The 21,362-nt window shown below is 45.1% G+C and overlaps 1 long non-coding RNA gene and 3 other non-coding genes across 4 annotated transcripts in view; 3 read left to right on the top strand and 1 right to left on the bottom strand.

The window, feature by feature from the left end:
* Positions 1-179: 179 nt before the first annotated feature.
* LOC142761480 (U5 spliceosomal RNA) lies at positions 180-295 on the top strand. Its single transcript, XR_012883662.1, has one exon. It is a non-coding gene; the product is annotated as a U5 spliceosomal RNA (small nuclear RNA).
* Positions 296-609: 314 nt separating this feature from the next.
* Positions 610-725, top strand: LOC142646533 (U5 spliceosomal RNA). The gene has a single exon (XR_012847466.1). It is a non-coding gene; the product is annotated as a U5 spliceosomal RNA (small nuclear RNA).
* A 315-nt stretch (positions 726-1,040) lies between these two features.
* LOC142761476 (U5 spliceosomal RNA) lies at positions 1,041-1,156 on the top strand. The gene has a single exon (XR_012883658.1). It is a non-coding gene; the product is annotated as a U5 spliceosomal RNA (small nuclear RNA).
* Positions 1,157-7,869: 6,713 nt separating this feature from the next.
* Positions 7,870-21,362, bottom strand: part of LOC142761226 (uncharacterized) — a 154,123-nt gene continuing 140,630 nt past the window's right edge. The window contains exons 2-3 of the long non-coding RNA XR_012883565.1: positions 11,748-11,819; positions 7,870-7,951 (exon numbers count right to left, since the gene is read on the bottom strand). This is a non-coding gene — a long non-coding RNA (uncharacterized LOC142761226). The remainder of the gene's footprint in view (positions 7,952-11,747; positions 11,820-21,362) is intronic.

Raw genomic sequence — 21,362 nt, 5'->3', positions numbered from 1 at the left:
GCACTGTGTTGCCGGGGTGGATAACAAGTGGCAGCCAAAAGAAGAGAGGAGCCTGGGAAACATATGTATTGTTTCTTGTATGTTCTGTCTGTGTTTTTATCCCCCTTACGGGTGGTCTCCCTGGGCTAACACAGGACTGCGGCCATGGCGTGAGGAAAGGAGGAAGAGTTTGTCCCTTAGTACTCTGGTTTCTCTTCAGAACGCATAAATCTTTCGCCTTTTACTAAAGATTTCCGTGGAGAGGAGCAAAACTGAGTTTTGTAGCAATTTTTGCATGCTCCAGCTTGCTGGGGTTTTCTTGTTCAGGTTGAAAAGCAGAAAGAGTGTATTTCTGGCTCCAGTTGGCTTGAAAGTGGCTGAATTAGCATATTGACAACATGGATGGCCTCCTTCCGTTGAGAAGCAAACTTGTTTATGCACTGTGTTGCCGGGGTGGATAACAAGTGAAAGCTGCCAAGTGGCAGCCAAAAGAAGAGAGGAGCCTGGGAAACATATGTATTGTTTCTTGTATGTGCTGTCTGTGTTTTTATCCCCCTTACGGGTGGTCTCCCTGGGCTAACACAGGACTGCGGCCATGGCGTGAGGAAAGGAGGAAGAGTTTGTTCCTTAGTAGTCTGGTTTCTCTTCAGAACGCATAAATCTTTCGCCTTTTACTAAAGATTTCCGTGGAGAGGAGCAAAACTGAGTTTTGTAGCAATTTTTGCATGCTCCAGCTTGCTGGGGTTTTCTTGTTCAGGTTGAAAAGCAGAAAGAGTGTATTTCTGGCTCCAGTTGGCTTGAAAGTGGCTGAATTTGCATATTGATAACATAGATGGCCTCCTTCCGTTGAGAAGCAAACTTGTTTGTGCACTGTGTTGCCGGGGTGGATATCAATTGAAAAGCTGCCACATGGCAGCCAAAAGAAGAGAGGAGCCTGGGAAACATATGTATTGTTTCTTGTATGTGCTTTCTGTGTTTTTATCCCCCTTACGGGTGGTCTCCCTGGGCTAACACAGGACTGCGGCCATGGCGCGAGGAAAGGAGGAAGAGTTTGTCCCTTAGTACTCTGGTTTCTCTTCAGAACGCATAAATCTTTCGCCTTTTACTAAAGATTTCCGTGGAGAGGAGCAAAACTGAGTTTTGTAGCAATTTTTGCATGCTCCAGCTTGCTGGGGCTTCCTTGTTCAGGTTTGATCGCATACAGGGGACAGTTTTTTTTTTCTAAACTAGACCTGCGGGGGGCCTGCAATCAAATCGGGATTAGTCAGGGTGATGAGTGGAAGACTGCGTTTAATACACATGATGGGTGCTACGAATACCTGGTCATGCCCTTCGGCTTGTGTAACGCCCCCTCGGTGTTTCAAGAATTTGTCAATGACATTTTTAGTGATCTCCTCTATGACTGTGTTGCGGTGTATCTCGATGACATTTTGATTTTTTTTCCCCAGAACTTGTAACTCATCAGAGTCATGTCTGCCAGGTGTTGCTTCGATTAAGGGAGAATCATTTTTATACCAAGCTGGAGAAGTGCGTGTTTGAAAAAAGTCTCTACCCTTCCTGGGCTATATTATCTCCGATTAGGGTCTCAAAATGGACCCTGAGAAGGTAAAGGCTGTCCTGGAATGGCCACGCCCCCAATGTTTAAGGGCCATACAACTGGGATTCGCCAACTTCTACCGGTTGTTCATCCCCAACTTCTCTTCATTGACAGCTCCTATCTCTACCCTCACCAAAAAGGGCATGAATGCCAAGGTGTGGACTCCAGAAGCAGAAGCCGCGTTCAAAAGCTTACAAAAGGCCTTCACGTCACCCTCTATTCTCATCACCCTGATGTATCCCTACAGTTTTCCTTAGAGGTGGATGCCTCCTCTGTGGGTGCTGGTGCACTTTTGTTCCAGAGAGGTTCGAAAGGCAAGACTGTGGTATGTGGCTACTATTCTAAGCTGTTTTCTTCCGCAGAGCGCAACTACTCGATTGGGGATCTGGAGCTGCTGGCCCTGCAGGAGTGGAGACACCTACTAGAAGGTGCAGCTCATTCTATCCTGGCCTATGTTCAGACGGCTCAACGGCTGAATCCTCGTCAAGCCAGGTGGTCACTGTTCTTTGCTCGGTTCCGGTTCGAACTCCACTACCGACCTGCCGACAAGAATGTGAGGGCCGATGCCTTTGAGACAGAGGACACTGTGGAGTCCCCACAGAATATTATTGATCCTTCCTGCATCTTCTCTGTCAACCCTCTGCAAGTTGGAGACGTTCCTCCGGGAAGGACTTTTGTGCGTCTGGCAGACACAGTTCGGGTCACAGTTCCGAGCTGGCAGGTCACTCGGGTGCCTATAAGACATGAGACCTAATTGCCCGTCAGTTCTGGTGGCCCACACTGCCCAAAGACGTCATGGACTTTGTCTCCTCCTGTACGGTATGCAAATAAAGTTGCCCACTCCAGACCGGCTGGTCTGCTCCAACCGCTGCCGGTGTCCCCATGTAACATATTGCAATGGACTTTGTTACTGATCTGCCTCTCTCTGCTGGATGCAGTGTGATCTGGGTGGTGGTGGATCGGTTTTCCAAGATGGCCTAGCCGATCTCTTCGTTCAACACATCTTCCGTCTGCACGGCTTGCCTCTGCATATTGTCTCGGATCGAGGGATCCAGTTCACCTCGAAGTTCTGGAGAGCACTCTGCAGTCTCCTTGGTGTAAAGTTGTACTTCTCGGCCTACCATCTCAAGTCCTATGGTCAAGTCGAGAGGGTTAACCAGATTACGGAGAACTATCTGTGGCACTTTGTCTCCAGGTGGCATGATGACTGGGTGCAGCTGCTCCCGTTGGCTGAGTTATCCGATAATAACCATACTAGTGAATTCACCACCTCCAGTCTGTTCTTCATCATTTACGGCCAACATCCTCAAATACCTCTTCCTGTCTCTACCATGTCCCAGGTGCCTGCAGCTAACTCTACCTTCAGGGACTTTCTGCAGATATGGCAACAGACCCGAATTTCTATTCTGCTGGCGGTGGACCGCATGAAGACAAAGGCAGACACTAGAAGACGAGAGCCTCCTCAGTTTCTTCCAGGTACGACAGTCTGGCTGTCTTCCAGGAATATCCGGCTGAGGGTGCCATTTTGGAAGTTTGCTCCCAGGTTCCTCAGACCCTTTGAGATTCTGCTCCAAACTAATCCTGTGCCTTACAAGCTTCGGCTGCCTCCTACCCTCAAGATCCCTAACTCCGTCAATGTCTTCCTGCTGAAGCCCATGGTCCTGAACTGCTACTCCAAGGCTCCTAGTTCCGCAGTGGCTCCTGGTGTCTTTTCAGGGACTTTTGAAGTAAGGGAGATCCTGGCCACCAAGAAAGTGGGAGGAAGGACGTTTTATTTGGTGGATTGGAGGGGATTTGGTCCAGAAGAGAGGTCTTGGGAGCCAGAGGAGAACATCGATGCTCCTGTCCTCGTGAAGAAGTTTCTCTACCGCTCTGGCCCCAAGAAGAGGGGGTGTAAGAGGGGATATATTGTAACATCTATGGCCGCAGCCCATCGTTCTGACTTACCCTCTGACGGCCGCGGCCATGGACATGTGAGTTCTCGGCGGAATCTCCCTTCTGAGAGACGCCGGCACTCACTTCCTGGTCCAGAGACTGTCTCCCGCAGGGTGCGCACAATTGCAGGAAACCTGCAATCAAGTCCAGAATGCTTCTGGACTATAAAAAGGGCTTTGCCCTCTTGATCATTGCCAGAGTGTTGTTGTGTACCTAAAGTTTGCCTTGAAAATGGTCTCCTAGAGATTTCCAGTTCCCAGTGTTACCCGTTCCTGCTGCTTGTACCTGTATCCCGTGCTACCGTAGCTCTGTGCCATCTAGAGTTGAAGTCGAGTTGTGTCTTCCACTGTACATACTGTATCACACCCTGCCGGGTGTCCGTCTACTGCCGGAGCCTTATCTTCATCCTGAAACACCACTACTGTCTACATTGCCTCAGGTACCCTTTCTGTACTATAGACTTTGTACTGTACCTGTTTGGCTAGCTGCTATCCCGCTACGCGGTACGGCCCAGTGGGTCCACGCCCCGTGCCGTGACAACGCCATTCTTTACACCACTCTCTCAGATTGGGCTAGGGCAACCATCTGCCAAACTTAGACAAGCCTTAAAGCAATCCAATAGTTGTGCTCGTTGAGGTAAAAGGAACACTCTGATTGGTCCACGTTAATAGCATGAGCCACACATTGTTAACACTTGATCTGCTGGCTGTGTGTATAAGACTACAGCTCAGTCCAAGCAATCACTTAACTAGGAAACACTGGACACCATAGCAAGCTTTTGACTGGGCCCTCCTCCCCTGGGTGCCACACACAGCCCGCCCTTGAAGATAGTTCCCCCCTGTAAATAGTGCCAAACAAGCCCCCTCCTGTAGACAGTGCTATACAGCGACCCCCCCCCCCCCCCGTAGACAGTGCAGTACTTTTAAGTATAACAAAGAGGGATAATCTATGCGGCGCGCAGTGGCAATTTTTTTTCTTTTAAGCTACGCCTCTAATCCCGCCCATACACACCCGGTTCAGCCCACACAGTATCATGCTCCCATAGTGCCCCCACACAGTATAATGTTGCCATAGCTGCCACCATACAGTATAATGCCCACACAGATGCCGCATAGAGTATAATACCCACACAGATGCCCCATAGAGTATAATGCCCACATAGATGCCCCATACAGTATAATGCCCATACAGGTGCCCCCATACAGTATAATGTCCCTTAGCTGCCTCCATTCAGTATAATGCACCATAGCTGCCCCATACAGTACAATGTCTTCATAGCTGCCCCATACAGTCTTCCATGCAGTATAATGCCCACACAGATGCCCCTGTGCAGTACAATGCCCAAACAAATTTCCCCATACAGCATAATGCCCCATAGTTGCCCCCATGCAGCATAATACCCCCATAGTTTCCCCACACAGTATAATGCCCCCAGAGCTGCCCCCACACAGTATAATGCTCTCCATAGCTGCCCCACACATTGTAATACCCCACATAATATAATGCCCCCCATACCTGCCCCCACACAGTATAATACCTCCCATAGCTGCCCCCACACAGTATGATGCCTCCCATAGCTGACCCCACAGTATATTGCCCCGAATAGCTGTCCCCACAGTATAATGCCCCCATAGCTGTCCCCACAGTATAATGCACCCCATAGATGCCCCCACACAGTATAATGCCCCCATAGCTGTCCCCACAATATAATGCCCCCCATAGCTGCCCCCACAATATAATTCCCCCCATAGCTGCCCCCACAGTATAATGCCCCCATACAGTATAATGCCCCATAGCTGTCCCCACAGTATAATGCCCCCATACAGTATAATACCCCCCAAAGCTACCCCCACAGTATAATGCCATCCATAGCTGTCCCCACAGTATAATGCTCTCCATACAGTATAATGGCCCCATAGCTGTCCCCACAGTATAATGCCGCCCATACAGTATAATGCCCCTCGTAAAGTAAAATGCTCTTATAGCTGCCACCATATAAGCCCCCTTCCCTACCCAGTATAATGCCCCATAGTGCCTAAAATAATAACATAATTACTTACCTATCGCCGTTCCCACGACGGGTGGCAGATCCTTCTCCAGTCTGTGCTCTGAGTGACTCGGTGAAGACAGACACGATGACGTCACTACATCATGCCTGCATGCACCGAGTCGCTCACGGCAGAGTGAATGCTGGAGCAACGAGCCGTAATCTCCTTTATCCAGCTCTCAAGAAGACGGACCAGCGCGGTCAGCACTATGTGGCTATGAGGGCCCTGTCGGCCCACCAGGCTTAGAGGCCCGGTCGCAGTTGTGACCATTGCAATCCCTAAAGCTATGCCACTGTTATAGTAGTCTATGGCAGAGCAGGGAGATACCTCCTTGCTATATCATAGCGTTCAATAGCATTTGCGTCCGAAAGACGCAGACACTATTGAATGTGGCGTCGCTACCGCTGTAGCAGCCACAGCCGCGCCTCCGGGCATGGGGGGGCCCATGTCCGCTGGCGACAGGGCCCACCCTCATGAGCAGGTCCTGTAGCAGCTGCTATGGCTGCTACAGCGGTAGCGACGCCACATTCAATAGTATTGGCGTTCTTCGGACGCAGATGCTATTGAACACTATGACAGAGCAGGGAGGTATCTCCCTGCTCTGCCATAGGCTATTCTAACAGTGGCGAAGCTATAGGGATCACAACGGTCGCAATTGTGACCGGGCCCCTAAGCCTGGGGGGCCGACAGGGCCCCTTCAGCCACACAGCGCTGACTGCGCAAGTCCCATCTCCTGAGTGCTGGAGCAAGGAGCTGACGGCTCCTTGCTCCAGCTATCACTCTACCATGAGCGGCTCGGCACAGGCAGGCACGATGTAGTGAGGTCATTGCGCCTGTCTGCGCCGAGTTTGCCCAATGGCGGTAGTTACGCCACTGGGCAAACGTAAACCATAGCTTCTGTTTGCACTACCATTGATTTCAATGGTAATGCTTTCGTTGCAAACGGTTTCCGTACGCTAATGTGAACACAACCTTAGTATTACATATTTTGTTATTTTATTACATCCCTGCCTGCAGCCTCTCTTTGAAATGTCATGGTAAATGCCTTGATGGCTCCATACAAAATGGACATTATACATAGTTGCAAATGTTTTGAAAAGGTTTTCTAGGGACACTTTTGTTATACGCACAGATTGAGATGCGGCTTATCAGAGTGTGTGGCTTGTCAGGGTTTGGTATGTCGGGACGTAGCATGTCAGAATACAAAGTTTTTTCCCCCAAATTTTTCCTTATGCGAATGTGCCGCGCAGCACACACACAGGACACCAATGCAATTATACAGAAACGCATTTACAAATACACACATTCTCATACAGTTACACATGCAGTCACACGCTCACACTACAAGCACTGCATATGTAACACGCACATGCACACTCCATAAACACCCCACACCACACTACATTCTGTGCAAACTCCACACACATTACACTAGATACAACCCACATACACACTGCATACAAATTGCACACACACAGGGCCATATTTGTAATTTGTGATGCCCTAGGCACTTTTAGGGCTGTTGCCCCCATTAACGAAGCTTTTCCGCAAAAATCGCAACACATGCTAATTGTTTAGTGTTTTACCTCCCCAATGAATTCAATAGGAAAAACCTGCAACAGAAAACCTGTGATCCCACAGCATAAATTGACATGCTGCGGATTAAAAAATTCACCACAGGTCAATTTATGAAAGTTTTCTCGGTGGGTTTTTTATACAGCGTGTGGATGAGATTTTTTCAAATCTCATCCACTCTGCTGCTACTGTATTATGCTGCAGATTTTATAATAATACTGCAGGCTGGTATTATTAGTCTGGGAAAGCCCAAAAACAATGGCCCTTGCCACCCTGGTAATGCTAGGCTGCAGCAGCTTTATTGTATCTAGTTGGTTATGAAAAATGGGGGGACGCCATGTTGTTTTTTTCAATTATTTATTTTAAAAAAATACAACGTGGGGTCCTCCCCATTTTTCATAACCAGCCAGATACAATAAAGCAGCAGCAGCAGCAGCCTAGAATTACCAAGGTGGGAAGGCCCATTGTTTTTGGTCTTTCCCAGCCTAATAATATCAGACTGTGGCCGCCCTAGTATCCAACGATCACTTCAGATGTTCGGGTACTGGATGGTACCTAGCTCTTCCCAGCACCCATGGTGCCCGTGGGTACCGGGGTAATAATGGTTCACAGGCTAACACTAAGCCCCGCCTTAGTAATGGACACTGTCTATCAGACAGCCACCATTACTAACACGGTAGTAATAAAGTTAAAAGAACACAGATACACAGAAAAAATATTTTATTGAAATAACCCCCCCCCCACTCAATCTTCGTTAACCAATTTATTGAAAGTCATCGAAGTAGTCCTCGAATCTGTCGTAGTCCAACGACTGAACCTGTAAAAAAAACACAAAAAAACATTAGTAACATTAAAGTAAAAAAGCAAAACCATTATCATACTTGCCCTGCTGGGTCTGTGACAGTAAACTATGCAGGGACAGCTCTAAGGCTGCACAGCTTAGTATCAAAATACCGAACATGGACAAGAACTTACCTGACCTGCTGCGTTCCCCCACAGTGCTTTTTACACTGAGTCTAAGACATGCTTCCACTGTTCTCGGATTGTTCAAAGCTGCTCACATGAGCAGTTCTGGCCAATCCATTAACAGGTGGCTTGTCTTACAGCCTAAAATGCGCTGGTGAAGCGCACACCCCCCTTACCCTGTGAGTGAGCTGACCGCTGGCCGGTCAGGTCACGAGTTAAGTTTTTAACCCCTTAACGTCTTAAGGACGCAGCCTGTTTTGGCCTTCAGGACACAGGCAATTTTTTCAAATCTGACATGTTTCACTTTATGTGGTAATAACTTCGGAATTCTTTTACCTATCTAAGCGATTCTGAGATTGTTCTCTCATGACACATTGGACTTTATGTTACTTGCTAAATTTGCTCGATACATTAAGTATTTTATTGTGAAAAACACCAAAATTTAGCGAAAAATTGCATAAATTTGCATTTTTCTCAATTTAAATGTATCTGCTTGTAAGACAGATAGTAATGCCACACAAACTTGTTGCTAATTAACATCCCCCATATGTCTACTTTAGATTGGCATTGTTTTTTGAACATCCTTTTATTTTTCTAGGACGTTACACGGCTTAGAATTTCAGCAGCAATTTCTCACCTTTTCAAGAAAATTTCAAAAGGCTATTCTTACAGGGACCAGTTCAGTTGTGAAGCGGATTTTAGGGCCTTATATATTAGAAACCCCCGATAAGTCACCCCATTTTAAAAACATTACCCCTCAAAGTATTCAAAACAGCACTTAGAAAGTTTCTTAACACTTTAGCCGTTTCACAGGAATTAAGGCAAAGTAGACGTGTAATGTTCAAATTTCTTTTTTTTTTGTTGCAGAAATTCATTTTTCATCTATTTTTTTTTTGTAAAACAGAAAGTTTTACCAGAGAAACGCAACAGAATATTTATTGCCCAGATTCTGCAGTTTTTAGAAATACCCCACATGTGGCCCTAGTGCGCTTATGGACTGAAGCACAGGCCTCAGAAGCAAAGGAGCACCTAGAGGATTTTGGGGCCTCCTTTTTATTAGAAAATATTTTAGGCACCATGTCAGGTTTGAAAGGCTCTAGCGGTGTCAAAACCCCAAAAGTGACCCCATTTTGGAAACTATACCCCTTGAGGAAATTATCTAGGGGTATAGTGAGCATTTTTTTGCAGAAATTTTTGGAAGTAGGCCGTGAAAATGAAAATCTACATTCTTTCAAAGAAAATGTGGGTTTACCAATTTTTTTCTAATTTCCACAAGGACTAAAGGAGAAAATGCACCACTACATTTGTAAAGCAATTTCTCCCGAGTAAAACAATACCCCGCATGTGGTCATGAATGGCTGTTTGGACACACGGCAGGGCTTAGAAGGGAAAGAGCACCATTTGGCTTTTGGAGCTCAAATTTAGGAAGAATGGTTTGCGGAGACCACGTCGCATTTGCAAAGCCCCTAAGGGACCAAAACAGTGAAAACGCCAAGAAAGTTGCTCCATTTAGGAAACTACACCCCTTGAAGAATTCATCTAGGGGTGTAGTGAGCATTTTGACCCCACAGGGGTTTCATAGATTTTATTAGAATTGGGCAGTGAAGATTAAAAAAAATCATTTTTTTCCAAGAAGACGTAGCTTTAGCTCAACATTTTTAATTTTCTCAACAAATAAAGGATTAAAAGAACCCCAACATTTGTAAAGCAATACCCCATTTGTGGTCATAAACTGCTGTTTGGGCACACGGCAAGGATCAGAAGGGAAGGAGCGCCATTTGGGTTTTGGAGCACAGATTTTGCTGGATTGGTTTCTTGACACCATGTCACATTTGCAAAGCTCCTAAGGTACCAGTACAGTGGAAAATCCCCAAAAGTGACTTGATTCACGAAACTACACCCCTTGAGGAATTCATCTAGGGGTGTAGTGAGCATTTTGACCCCACAGGTATTTCATAGATTTTATTAGAATTGGGCAGTGAAAATAAAAAAAATCTTTTCTTCAATAAGACGTAGTTTAACTGAAAATTTTTCATTTTCTCAACAAATAAATTAAAAAAATCACCCCAACACTTGTAAAGCAATTTCTCCTGTGTACGGCAATACCACATATGTGGTCATAAACTGCTGTTTGGGCACAGAGTAGGCTTTTGGAGTACAGATTTTGCTGGATTGGTTTCTGGGCGCTATGTCGCATTTGCAAAGTCCCTGTGGGACCAAAACAGTGGATCCTCCCCAGAAGTGACCCCATTTTGGAAACTAGTCAAAAGAAGGAATGCCTGCAGGCAAACAGAACCCTTTTCCTGACTACCCAATTTAGGAATAGAAAATAAATTGTTTTTTACATTTTTATTAGGCTACGTATAGCAAGAAACAGACCACATATATGGTTTAAAATTATCACTGCCAAATGCCGATGTGAAGTGGATTCAACAGCTGGCGGAGCCCAGCATGATGTGCAACAGCCAAGGGTAAATGCTGACTGACAGCAGCAGGACAGTCACGAAGCAATGCTATATGGTCCCAGGCTATGCCCGGATACTCAAAGCAGTGTGATCGGCTAAGGCAGGAATTAAAAACAACAATTAGAGCCCCCCCGACATGTTTCGCTACCTAGTAGCGTCCTCAGGGGTACACGGGGCTAATGGCGGCGCGACGAAAAACCACTCCTCTTAAGGAGGTGTAAAGTGACGTACATGGGAGGTGGGCGTGAGGCCAAACCGCCAATAGAGCGGAGCAAAACACAGCAAGCGCCAGACAGAAAGATACAGCCAATAAATGGCAACATATCAAGCAGCCAATAACAGACACCTAGCCGCGCAGGCGCCCAGTAAAGACTGCAGAGACAATGCAGAGTACGGGCGCCTGCGCAGCAGGGCAGATAGGGAACTTAGAATAATGCCGAGTGACAGATCGGCGCAGGCGCCGTAGAAGTCACTTCGGACATAGTGCAGAGCCCAAAGGACCCGACAATGGAATAAGTCAGCGCGGCATCTGAGCCTGCGCAGTGGGGCAATCAGACAGCTTAGGCAAACACTAGGTGGAATGAGGGAGACAGAAAAGGGGACGGTGAAAGCACAGTGAATCTAGACTCAGTGCAGGGAATAGTACACATGTCCCATCATTATAAACCAGTAAGACTGTAGTCAATACTGCAGGAACATCCCGTAGCCTAATAAAAATGTAAAAAACAATTTATTTTCTATTCCTAAATTGGGTAGTCAGGAAAAGGGTTCTGTTTGCCTGCAGGCATTCCTTCTTTTGACTATATATATTGCACCTGCTGACTACCCAGGGTCACAATTTGTTTTTCTGTCCTGGTACTGCTGGGTTAATTACCCTTATCTTTCTGACCCTGTTCCCACTGCGGAACACTTTAATATTAATAATTCTTTTCACCTACTGGTATGGCCGGTTTTTTATCTAAGAAACCTAGCTTAGAGACTTTATCCGCTGAAGCGGCATATGTTTTTTCTACCGATAATATCCCTTTACATCAATTTGATGTCCACACGGCGTTCAGGGATTTGCAGAAGACCTATCAGAAATTTGTACGATCATGCTGGGAGATAGCCAGTCTTGAGACTTATGTACAACAGAAAATAGTCTATAGGGGTTTGAGAATCAATATTACGCCTAATTCTTACCGTGATAACACCGCCTTCACAAAGGGGTGGGAGGACCTCCTCACGGAGTGTTCTTTGCGGATGCTCCATTATCTGTTGGAGTATGAAAAACAGAGTTATAGTAAAATTGGTGCCCAGCTTGAAAAGGAAATAGTGGATATACAAGTTTTTCAGTCGTGTCCTGAATTTGCTGCCCTAGAGGCCAAGTTGCAAAAAAATATTGAGAAACTACAGGGGGAAATTAAAGAACGTAAACACCGCAAATATATCCGTGATCGGAGGGATTTTGATATAGGGCAAATTTACACGTACAAAACACGCTTTGTCCCAGCCCCCAAACGGACCACTGTGTATACTGACTTTTCTGAGTCAGATACCTCTGGTACTGAACTGTCTAGATCCACCACTGACAGTCCTAGATTGGGTACAAAGCGAAAGGTCAGGAACAATAAACCTGGTTTTTCGAAGAGAACACCTACCCTACCAAAACAGCCCTCCACTGAATTTCTGAGTAGAAATAGACCATGTCCACCTGTGGTTTCCAATTCATCATCTATCTTGTCCATGCCTGTTCCTACTTATGCTCAAAATGCTATGGGAATGGTGGGCAATTCCCAGCTGCCCACCCCAGGTGTGGTCCTGAGTGGCACGAATGGAACTACCAACACTACCATGGGATCTTCCACTACATTTCCTTTTTTAGGTCCACTCAATCTGCATTGGGGACAAAAGCAATAACCCCAAGTACACCAGTAATTCCTAATGATAATATGCAGATATTTAATCTTTCTTCACATGTACTGAATCCTTATCAGCTGAATTTGCTACAAAGGGGACTCTCATACACCCCTGCACCTCCCTTTGACGAATTTACATGGGCGAAGGATATCAACCTTTTTGCCAGAAAACTGGCCCTACATAAACATTTTAGGGGCTCTATACAGGATGGTATTCGCCAAGATCGTCAGGAACAAAATACTTTGAGGGCTCTTGAGAGTCTCCTTCATGAGAACCAATTTGGAGTCACTGAGGCAGTGGGTCCTTTTTCTTCGTTGCGTCCTAAGTCCAAGCTTACTCCCCCCTTTTCCCAGTACGGGCATATTGATGTGTTTGTAAAAATGGTCTGTAAAGACCTTAAGAAGGTCAGAAGTGTCGAGTCTGTTCCATTTGGGAATCTTAATAATGAGGAGAGGTTGGCACTGGACGACTTGTGTGGCAATGCAGAGTTAGTACTTAAACCCTCCGATAAGGGGGGGAACATTGTAATCATGAACCGTATGGACTATGTTGATATGGTCCATAGGTTATTGGAAGATCATGCAACCTATGTCACTCTAAGAAGTAACCCTACCATCAGTTACCTATCAGAGCTATATGACCTTCTCACTGACGCTAAGAGTAATGATCTTATCACCTTGGACGAATTTAAACGTCTATATAATCCCACTCCTACTCTAGCCACTTTTTATGCACTACCAAAGGTGCATAAGAATAAACGCCCTATCCCTGGCAGACCCATAGTGTCGGGAAACGACAACCTCACACAGGGGATAAGCCTTTACGTTGATCAGATCTTGTCCCCCTTTGTCTCTGCTTTGTCGTCCCACCTTAGGGATACTAAGGACACCGTCACCAGGATCCAGGAGATCAATGTCACTTCTACCACTATGTTGGCGAGCATAGACGTGGAGTCACTCTACACTAATATCCAACACGATTTAGGTCTCACAGCAGTCAAATATTTTCTGAGCACAAAAGGCACCCAATTTCAACGGCATAATAATTTTGTTCTGTCACTATTACGGTTTCTACTCACTCATAATTTTTTCACTTTTGATGCCAAATACTATCATCAGATAAAAGGCACAGCCATGGGCACTGTTTGTGCACCTACCTACCCGAATCTTTTTCTTGGGTGGTGGGAAGACACCATTGTCTTCTCTGAGGACCTTCTCTTTTTCACGTCACATATCTCCTTTTGGGGAAGATATATTGATGACATTCTCATCCTGTGGGATGGGGATGCCAACACATTTATTGACTTCATGTCTATGCTCAACAACAACACCATTGGTATGAAATTTACTTATGAAATTAATGACCGAGTTATCGATTTTCTTGACCTCAAGATCTCTCTGGACCCTGGTGGGGGTGTCCAAACTGACATATTCCGTAAAGCCACAGCCACCAATAGCTTTCTGCATTGGGATAGCTATCATCCCCCTGCCCTTAAACGAGGGATACCCATCGGACAATATTTGCGAGCCAAACGTAATTGCTCTGACGAGTCATCCTTTCAGAGAGAATGCGATGGACTCTATCTAAAATTTCGGGCACGGGGGTACCCCAAAAAATGGCTACATAGGGCCTATGCCAGGGCTAGGGCGTCCCATAGATCTGATCTACTCTCTGTCCGAAGTATTGAGTCTGCCATGCCAACATCGTCCAATGCTATTCGTTGCATTGGCACCTTCGATGTATGTTCTTCACAGGTGGTTACTGTTTTGAAAAAACACTAGTCCATCCTTACTGCTGACCCTGATCTAAAAGATGTCATTCCTGCCAACCCCGCCATTACCTACCGCAGGGGGAAAAATCTACGTGACCTTTTGGTGCACAGCCATTATTCAACGACGCCTTCCAAAACTTCATCCACCTGGCTGAAGTCACCTGTCACGGGTTTTCACCCCTGTGGTAGGTGTTCCTTCTGCCCCCTGATGCCCAGGGTTAAGAGTTTTACTAACCCTTTGGACGGGAGGTCTTATCAGATAAAACAATTTCTCAACTGTCAGAGTAGCGGGGTCGTGTATCTGGCCAGATGCCCTTGCCCAAAATTATATGTGGGCAAGACTCTGCAGGAATTGAGGAGGAGAGTATCTAGACATCTTAGTACCATCAACCTCAAGGAAGACACCACTCTCTCCAGACACATGCATAGGTTTCATTCCGACAATCCCAAATTGCTTCAATTTTGGGGTATTGTACAGCTAAAGTTGGGACCTAGGGCTGGTAATTTGGACTGTAAACTTCTACAGGAGGAAGCACGATGGATCCACCGTCTTGGCTCTATGACCCCCCAGGGGCTTAATGAGGGATTCACATACAGTGCGTTCTTGTGATTGATTTGGTTTTCTGCCCCCGCTCTTCCCGTATTTTGTGGACATTTATAATTTTCTTATTATCTTTTACTCTTTATATTTATTTTTATTTATTTTTCATATGTCGCTCCCTGGCCTGTCCGATCGTCTCTATTTACACTTACCATGTCATGTCCTCTCCCAACGGAGCGGTTTTACATTGATACTCCACTTCTTTCATCTACTAATTTAACATCTGACCATATATTCATCTTTTAGTATGGCGGCTTCCATTATGATTATTTGATGTCTGTTAATATATACTTTTTGTTTTATTATTATTATTTTTGGGTTTTTGTGTGTGGCTGTATCCACAGCTGGCGATATATACATACGTTTATGTCCTTGCCGCAGTGGTAGGTAATATCGGTCTTAGAGCCAAGCTTAGGGGGACACTGATGGTACTTGTGGAATTTGATATGTCCCTGAGGCGTTGGGCACATTTTCTGGCTCTGGGATGTTCCTGCAGTATTGACTACAGTCTTACTGGTTTATAATGATGGGACATGTGTACTATTCCCTGCACTGAGTCTAGATTCACTGTGCTTTCACCGTCCCCTTTTCTGTCTCCCTCATTCCACCTAGTGTTTGCCTAAGCTGTCTGATTGCCCCACTGCGCAGGCTCAGATGCCGCGCTGACTTATTCCATTGTCGGGTCCTTTGGGCTCTGCACTATGTCCGAAGTGACTTCTACGGCGCCTGCGCCGATCTGTCACTCGGCATTATTCTAAGTTCCCTATCTGCACTGCTGCGCAGGCGCCCGTACTCTGCATTGTCTCTGCAGTCTTTACTGGGCGCCTGCGCGGCTAGGTGTCTGTTATTGGCTGCTTGATATGTTGCCATTTATTGGCTGTATCTTTCTGTCTGGCGCTTGCTGTGTTTTGCTCCGCTCTATTGGCGGTTTGGCCTCACGCCCACCTCCCATGTACGTCACTTTACACCTCCTTAAGAGGAGTGGTTTTTCGTCGCGCCGCCATTAGCCCCGTGTACCCCTGAGGACGCTACTAGGTAGCGAAACATGTCGGGGGGGCTCTAATTGTTGTTTTTAATTCCTGCCTTAGCCGATCACACTGCTTTGAGTATCCGGGCATAGCCTGGGACCATATAGCATTGCTTCGTGACTGTCCTGCTGCTGTCAGTCAGCATTTACCCTTGGCTGTTGCACATCATGCTGGGCTCCGCCAGCTGTTGAATCCACTTCACATCGGCATTTGGCAGTGATAATTTTAAACCATATATGTGGTCTGTTTCTTGCTATACGTAGCCTAATAAAAATGTAAAAAACAATTTATTTTCTATTCCTAAATTGGGTAGTCAGGAAAAGGGTTCTGTTTGCCTGCAGGCATTCCTTCTTTTGACTATATATATTGCACCTGCTGACTACCCAGGGTCACAATTTGTTTTTCCATTTTGGAAACTACACCACTCAAGGTATTCACCTAGGGGTGTAGTGAGCATATTAGTAGGGATCAGTTATCAGTCTGGAGAGCATGAGGGGCTTGATGTCTGAACTGCGCAGTTCTTTACAAAAAGACTTCCACACTGCATTTACCTCATTGTCTAAAGATATTAAAGACATAGGGGACAGAACATCAAATCTTGAAAGTAAGATGGATGATTTTACTTCTGCATACAACACTTTAGTAGACGCGCAGAATCAAACAGACGAAAATATAATGGCGTAAAACTAGCTGACCTGGAGGATCGTTCCTGCAGAAACAACATCCGATTTCGTGGCATCCCTGAGACCATTCTACCTGTTCAACTTAGAGAATTTCTGACTGATTCCTTTACCATCATTCTGCCTGAAGCAGAACAGAGAGATCTAATCATCGACAGAGTGCATAGACTGCCCAAACCCAAACATCTCCCACAAATGACACCAAGGGATGTTCTGGCAAAAATCCACTTTTACCAGACGAAAGAATCCATTTTACAATTTGCCTTAAAAAACGCAAAACTTCCTGAACGTTTCGTCGGTATATCTATGTATGCAGATCTGTCATCAGCCACTTTGAATCGTAGAAGAGAGTTTGCGCCATTTACTAAACAGCTACGTGACCATGACATATCATACAAATGGGGATACCCAGTCAAGCTCATTTTTACCAAAAATAGTGTCACTCACGTCCTCAACACACCTAAGGAGGCTGAAATTTTGCGGGAGAAATGGTTCCCAGAATCTTCAATGTCGGATCAGCGGTCGCGTAAAAGAAAGACTTCAATGTCTCCAGAGTGGACCAAGGCTGGTTCATCGAAGCAATCATCTAATCGCCCGAAATAAGGAATTAAGAAAGCAGTATAATGTTGGGGTACATGTAAGCCGGGCGGAGTATATAAGGGGCATAGTCAGTGGTATAAGTAATCCATAGATATTTGTTACGCTGTGACACAATTCTTTCTGCACAGGCCTGTGTTGCACTAATAAATGGTCCTTATTCCCCTTTTGGTCCACACTCTGCATCTTTGCAGTTTGGGGAATTTTGCAGGGAAAGTGTTGTCCTGGTATAATACGAGTGCCCTCGCTTCCAGCAGATATGTTTGGGCCCTCCCCTTCCTGGTTCCCTAATTTTAGGGGCCTCGATAATTTGCCAACAGAAGGAATGTTCTCCTCGGGTCGGCACAACTGCATATTTTTTCTTTCCTGACTTATTGGAGCCTTAACTAATTTTATTTTTTCATAGACGTAGTGGTATGAATTGTATTTTTTTTTGCGGGACGAGCTGTTGTTTATATTGGTACCATTTTGGGATACAAGTGACTTTTTGATCACTTGTTATCCTTTTTTTTTTGGGAGGCAAGGTGACCAAAAAAACAGCAATTCTGGCATATTTTTTTTAGTTCTTTTTATACAGCGTTCACCATGCGTTATAAATTACATGTTACCTTTATTCTGCGGGTCAGTCCGATTCCGGCGATACCTAATTTCTGCCACTTTTTTATGTTTTACAACTTTTTGCACAATAAATTAACTTTTGTAAAGAGAATTCATTTTTTTCTGTCGCCAAGTCGTAACGGTTTTAATTTTTTCGTCGACGGAGCTGTATGAGGGCTTGTTTTTTGCGAGACGAGTTATAGTTTTTATAGGTAACATTTTTGGGTACATGCGACTTTTTGATCACTTTTTATTTCAATATTTGGAAGACAAAGTGACCAAAAAATAGCAATTATCTCAGTATTTTTTAGGTTTTTTTTTTTACGGCGTTCACTGTGCAGAATAAATAACATAATATTTTTATAGTTCAGGTCGTTACGGTCGCAGAGATACTAAATATGTATGGCTTTATTATTTTTTCAATAATAAATGACTTGATAAGGGAAAAAGGGCAATTGTGTTTTATGTTATTACTTGAAACTTTTATTGTATTTTTTACAACTTTTATTTTTACTTTATTTACACCTTTTTTTTTTACACTTTTCTTTAGTCCCTCTAGGGGACTTGAAGGTCCAACTGTTTGTTTGATGTTCTAATACATTGCACTACCTATGTAGTGCAATATATTAGAACTGTCAGTTATTCACTGACAGCAAGTCGATCAGGCTCCGCCTCCGGACGGGGCCTAATCGGCTTCCGTAATGGCAGATAGGAAGCCATTGTTAGGCCTCCTGTTGCCATAGTAGCAGTCACCAGCCTTGCCATCGCATGGCAGGCTGCCAATTTCATACAAACCACTTTCATGCAGCGATTGCATTGGATCGCTGCATTGAAGGGGTTAATGGCAGGAATCAGATCTAGCTCTGGTACCTGCCGTTACAGTGGGATGTCCGCTGTAACATACAGCGGACACCCACTGCTGATGATGCCGGCTCAGCTTCTGTGCCGGAAGCCTTTTGGGCCCCGCTGACAACGGGGCATAGGAGGATTTAGTTGCTGGCAGATCGGGAGGTAAGTATTAGGCCTCCGATCGCCTTTGTAACCACCGGCAACCCGGCGATCACGTTGCTGGTGTGCCGGTGGCTATAAACTCCTCACATGCTGCGATCTCTATTGAACGCAGCATGTGAGGGGTTAATCTGTCGAATCGGAGGCTAGCTCCGGTCATGGCCGATACCTTAGTGTGCCAGCTGTAACATACAGCTGTCACCCGGCGGTGATGTCGCTGGCTCAGCTCCTGAGCCAGCTCCATCTCCTTCACGTACAGTTACGTGGAATTGCGTTAAAACACCAGTTCCCATCACGTAACTGTACATGAAAATGCTTGAAGGGGTTAAGGACACAGCTTGTTTAACGGACCAGGCCATTTTTTTTTTTCAAATATGACGTGTCAATTTACCTGATAATAACTTTGGAATGCTTTTATTTTTTCAAGCATTCTGAGATTATTTTCTCTTGACACATTGTACTTTAAGCTAGTGGTAAAATGTGGTCAATACATTCAGTGATTATTTGTGAAAAATACCAAAATTTAGAGAAAATTTGCCAAAATTAGCATTTTTTTCAATTTCAATGTATCTACTTGTAAAACAGATAGTAATACCACACTAAAAAGTTACTAGTTAACATTTTCCATATGTCTACTTTATGTTGGCATTGGTTTTTAAACATTCTTTTATTTTTCCAGGACGTTACAAGGCATAGAACTTTAGCTGCAATTTCTCACATTTTCAATAAAATTTCGAAAGGTTATTTTTTCATGGACTAGTTCAGTTCTGAAGTGGCTTTGAGGGCCTTATATATTAGAAACCCCCTATAAAACACCCCATTTTAAAAACCCCTCAAAGTATTCGGAACAGCATTTAGAAAGTTTCTTAACCCTTTTGGTGTTTCATTTTTAATTCTTTTTTTTTTTAAATCAGTTTTTACATAAAAACATAGAAAAAATACGTCCAAAATGTGAATATACTTTAGAAGGCCAGTTTGATTCTTTTTCAGTCTATATGTAATTAGCAATACAAGTAGAAGCCAGCAAAAAGCACCAAATGCATGCTCACCAGCCGCACAGATCTTTCTAGCTAGTTCTGTGAAACAGACCGGCCTGATTCAGCCCTTTCAGACATAGAAGTCAGACAAAGTAGTAAGCTTTGGACTCTACATCGATTAAAAAAACACTAATAGCAGAAAATACAGAAATCTCATCTTGATCCTAGCTTGCCTCAGTACTGAAAAAACAACTGTGTCACTGGAGATTAGCAATCCCCCAATTACACAAACCCAAGATGAGACCTAATTTTTTTATTACAAGGCAACTACGTAAGGTATATAAGATTATAAGGTGGAACAGGAGTCGTCCCCGTCCCCCCCCCCCCGCCCTGTCTTTTTGCAATAGGAAACCTGTAGTGAAAAGAACTGTCTGATTAAGAAAGCCCAACTTGCTCATCTATTACCAGCTGAAAATGGAAAGGTTTATGAAGAAAATAAAGTGTTTTCTTTAGGCCTCATTTACACGAGCGTGTGCGTTTTGCGCGCACAAAAACCGCAGCGTTTTGCGTGCGCAAAAGGCACTTGACAGCTCCGTGTGTCATCCGTGTATGATGCACGGCTGCGTGATTTTTGCGCAGCCGCCATCCTAGAGATGAGGCTCGTCGACGTCAGTCACTGTCCATGGTGCTGAAAGAGTTAACTGATCGACAGTAACTCTTTCAGCACCCTCGACAGTGCATTCCGATCACCATATCAAGTAACCTGTTTAAAAAAAAAGAGGTTCGTACTTACCGAGAACTTCCCGGCTGTTGCCTTGGTGACGCGTCCTTGGTGACGCGCCTCTCTTGACATCTGGCCCCACCTCCCTGGATGACGCAGCAGTCCATGTGACCGCTGCAGCCTGTGCTTGGCTTGTGATTGGCTGCAGCTGTCACTTGGACTGAATTGTCATCCCGGGAGGTCAGACTGGAGGAAGAAGCCGGGAGTTATCGGTAAGTCAGAACTTTTTTTTTTTTTACTCGTTCATGTATATTGGGATCGGAAGTCACTGTCCAGGGTGCTGAACCAGTTTAACTCTTTCAGCACCCTGCACAGTGACTGTCTCCTGCCGGGTTCGGTCAAAACGAGTTCGGCCGAACCCGGTAAAGTTCGGTTCGCTCATGTCTAAGACACTCCGTTCGGATGTTTGTAAACAGAAAAGCACGTGGTGCTTTTCTGTTTACATTCAGTTTGACAGCTCTTGCGCGAATCACGCAGTTCGCTCGGAAGTGCTTCCGTGCGACCTTCGTGGTTTTCACGCACCCATTGACTTCAATGGGTGCGTGATGCGTGAAAAACGCACGATTATAGAACATGTCGTGAGTTTTACGCAACGCACTCGCGCTGCGCAAAATTCACGCATCGTCTGCACTGCCCCATAGAGTAATATAGGTGCGTACGACACGCGTGAAAAGCACGCGCGTCGCACGCGCGTATATTACGCTCGTGTAAATGAGGCCTTAAGATTTCTACAATTTGTTTCAGGAGCATAAAGAAAATCCTGCAAACTGATAAATATTGGGGGCAATTTATTATCATTCATTTCAAGTTTATGGCTCATTTAACTGGTTATATTAAAAGCAGAGTGCAGGGTTTCCC

The sequence above is a fragment of the Rhinoderma darwinii genome, chromosome 4 (genome assembly GCF_050947455.1).
Source record: "Rhinoderma darwinii isolate aRhiDar2 chromosome 4, aRhiDar2.hap1, whole genome shotgun sequence".
Taxonomy (NCBI): Eukaryota; Metazoa; Chordata; class Amphibia; order Anura; family Rhinodermatidae; genus Rhinoderma; species Rhinoderma darwinii.
Note: the sequence above shows the minus strand (reverse complement) of the source record. Positions and strands in the feature narration are given on the sequence as shown.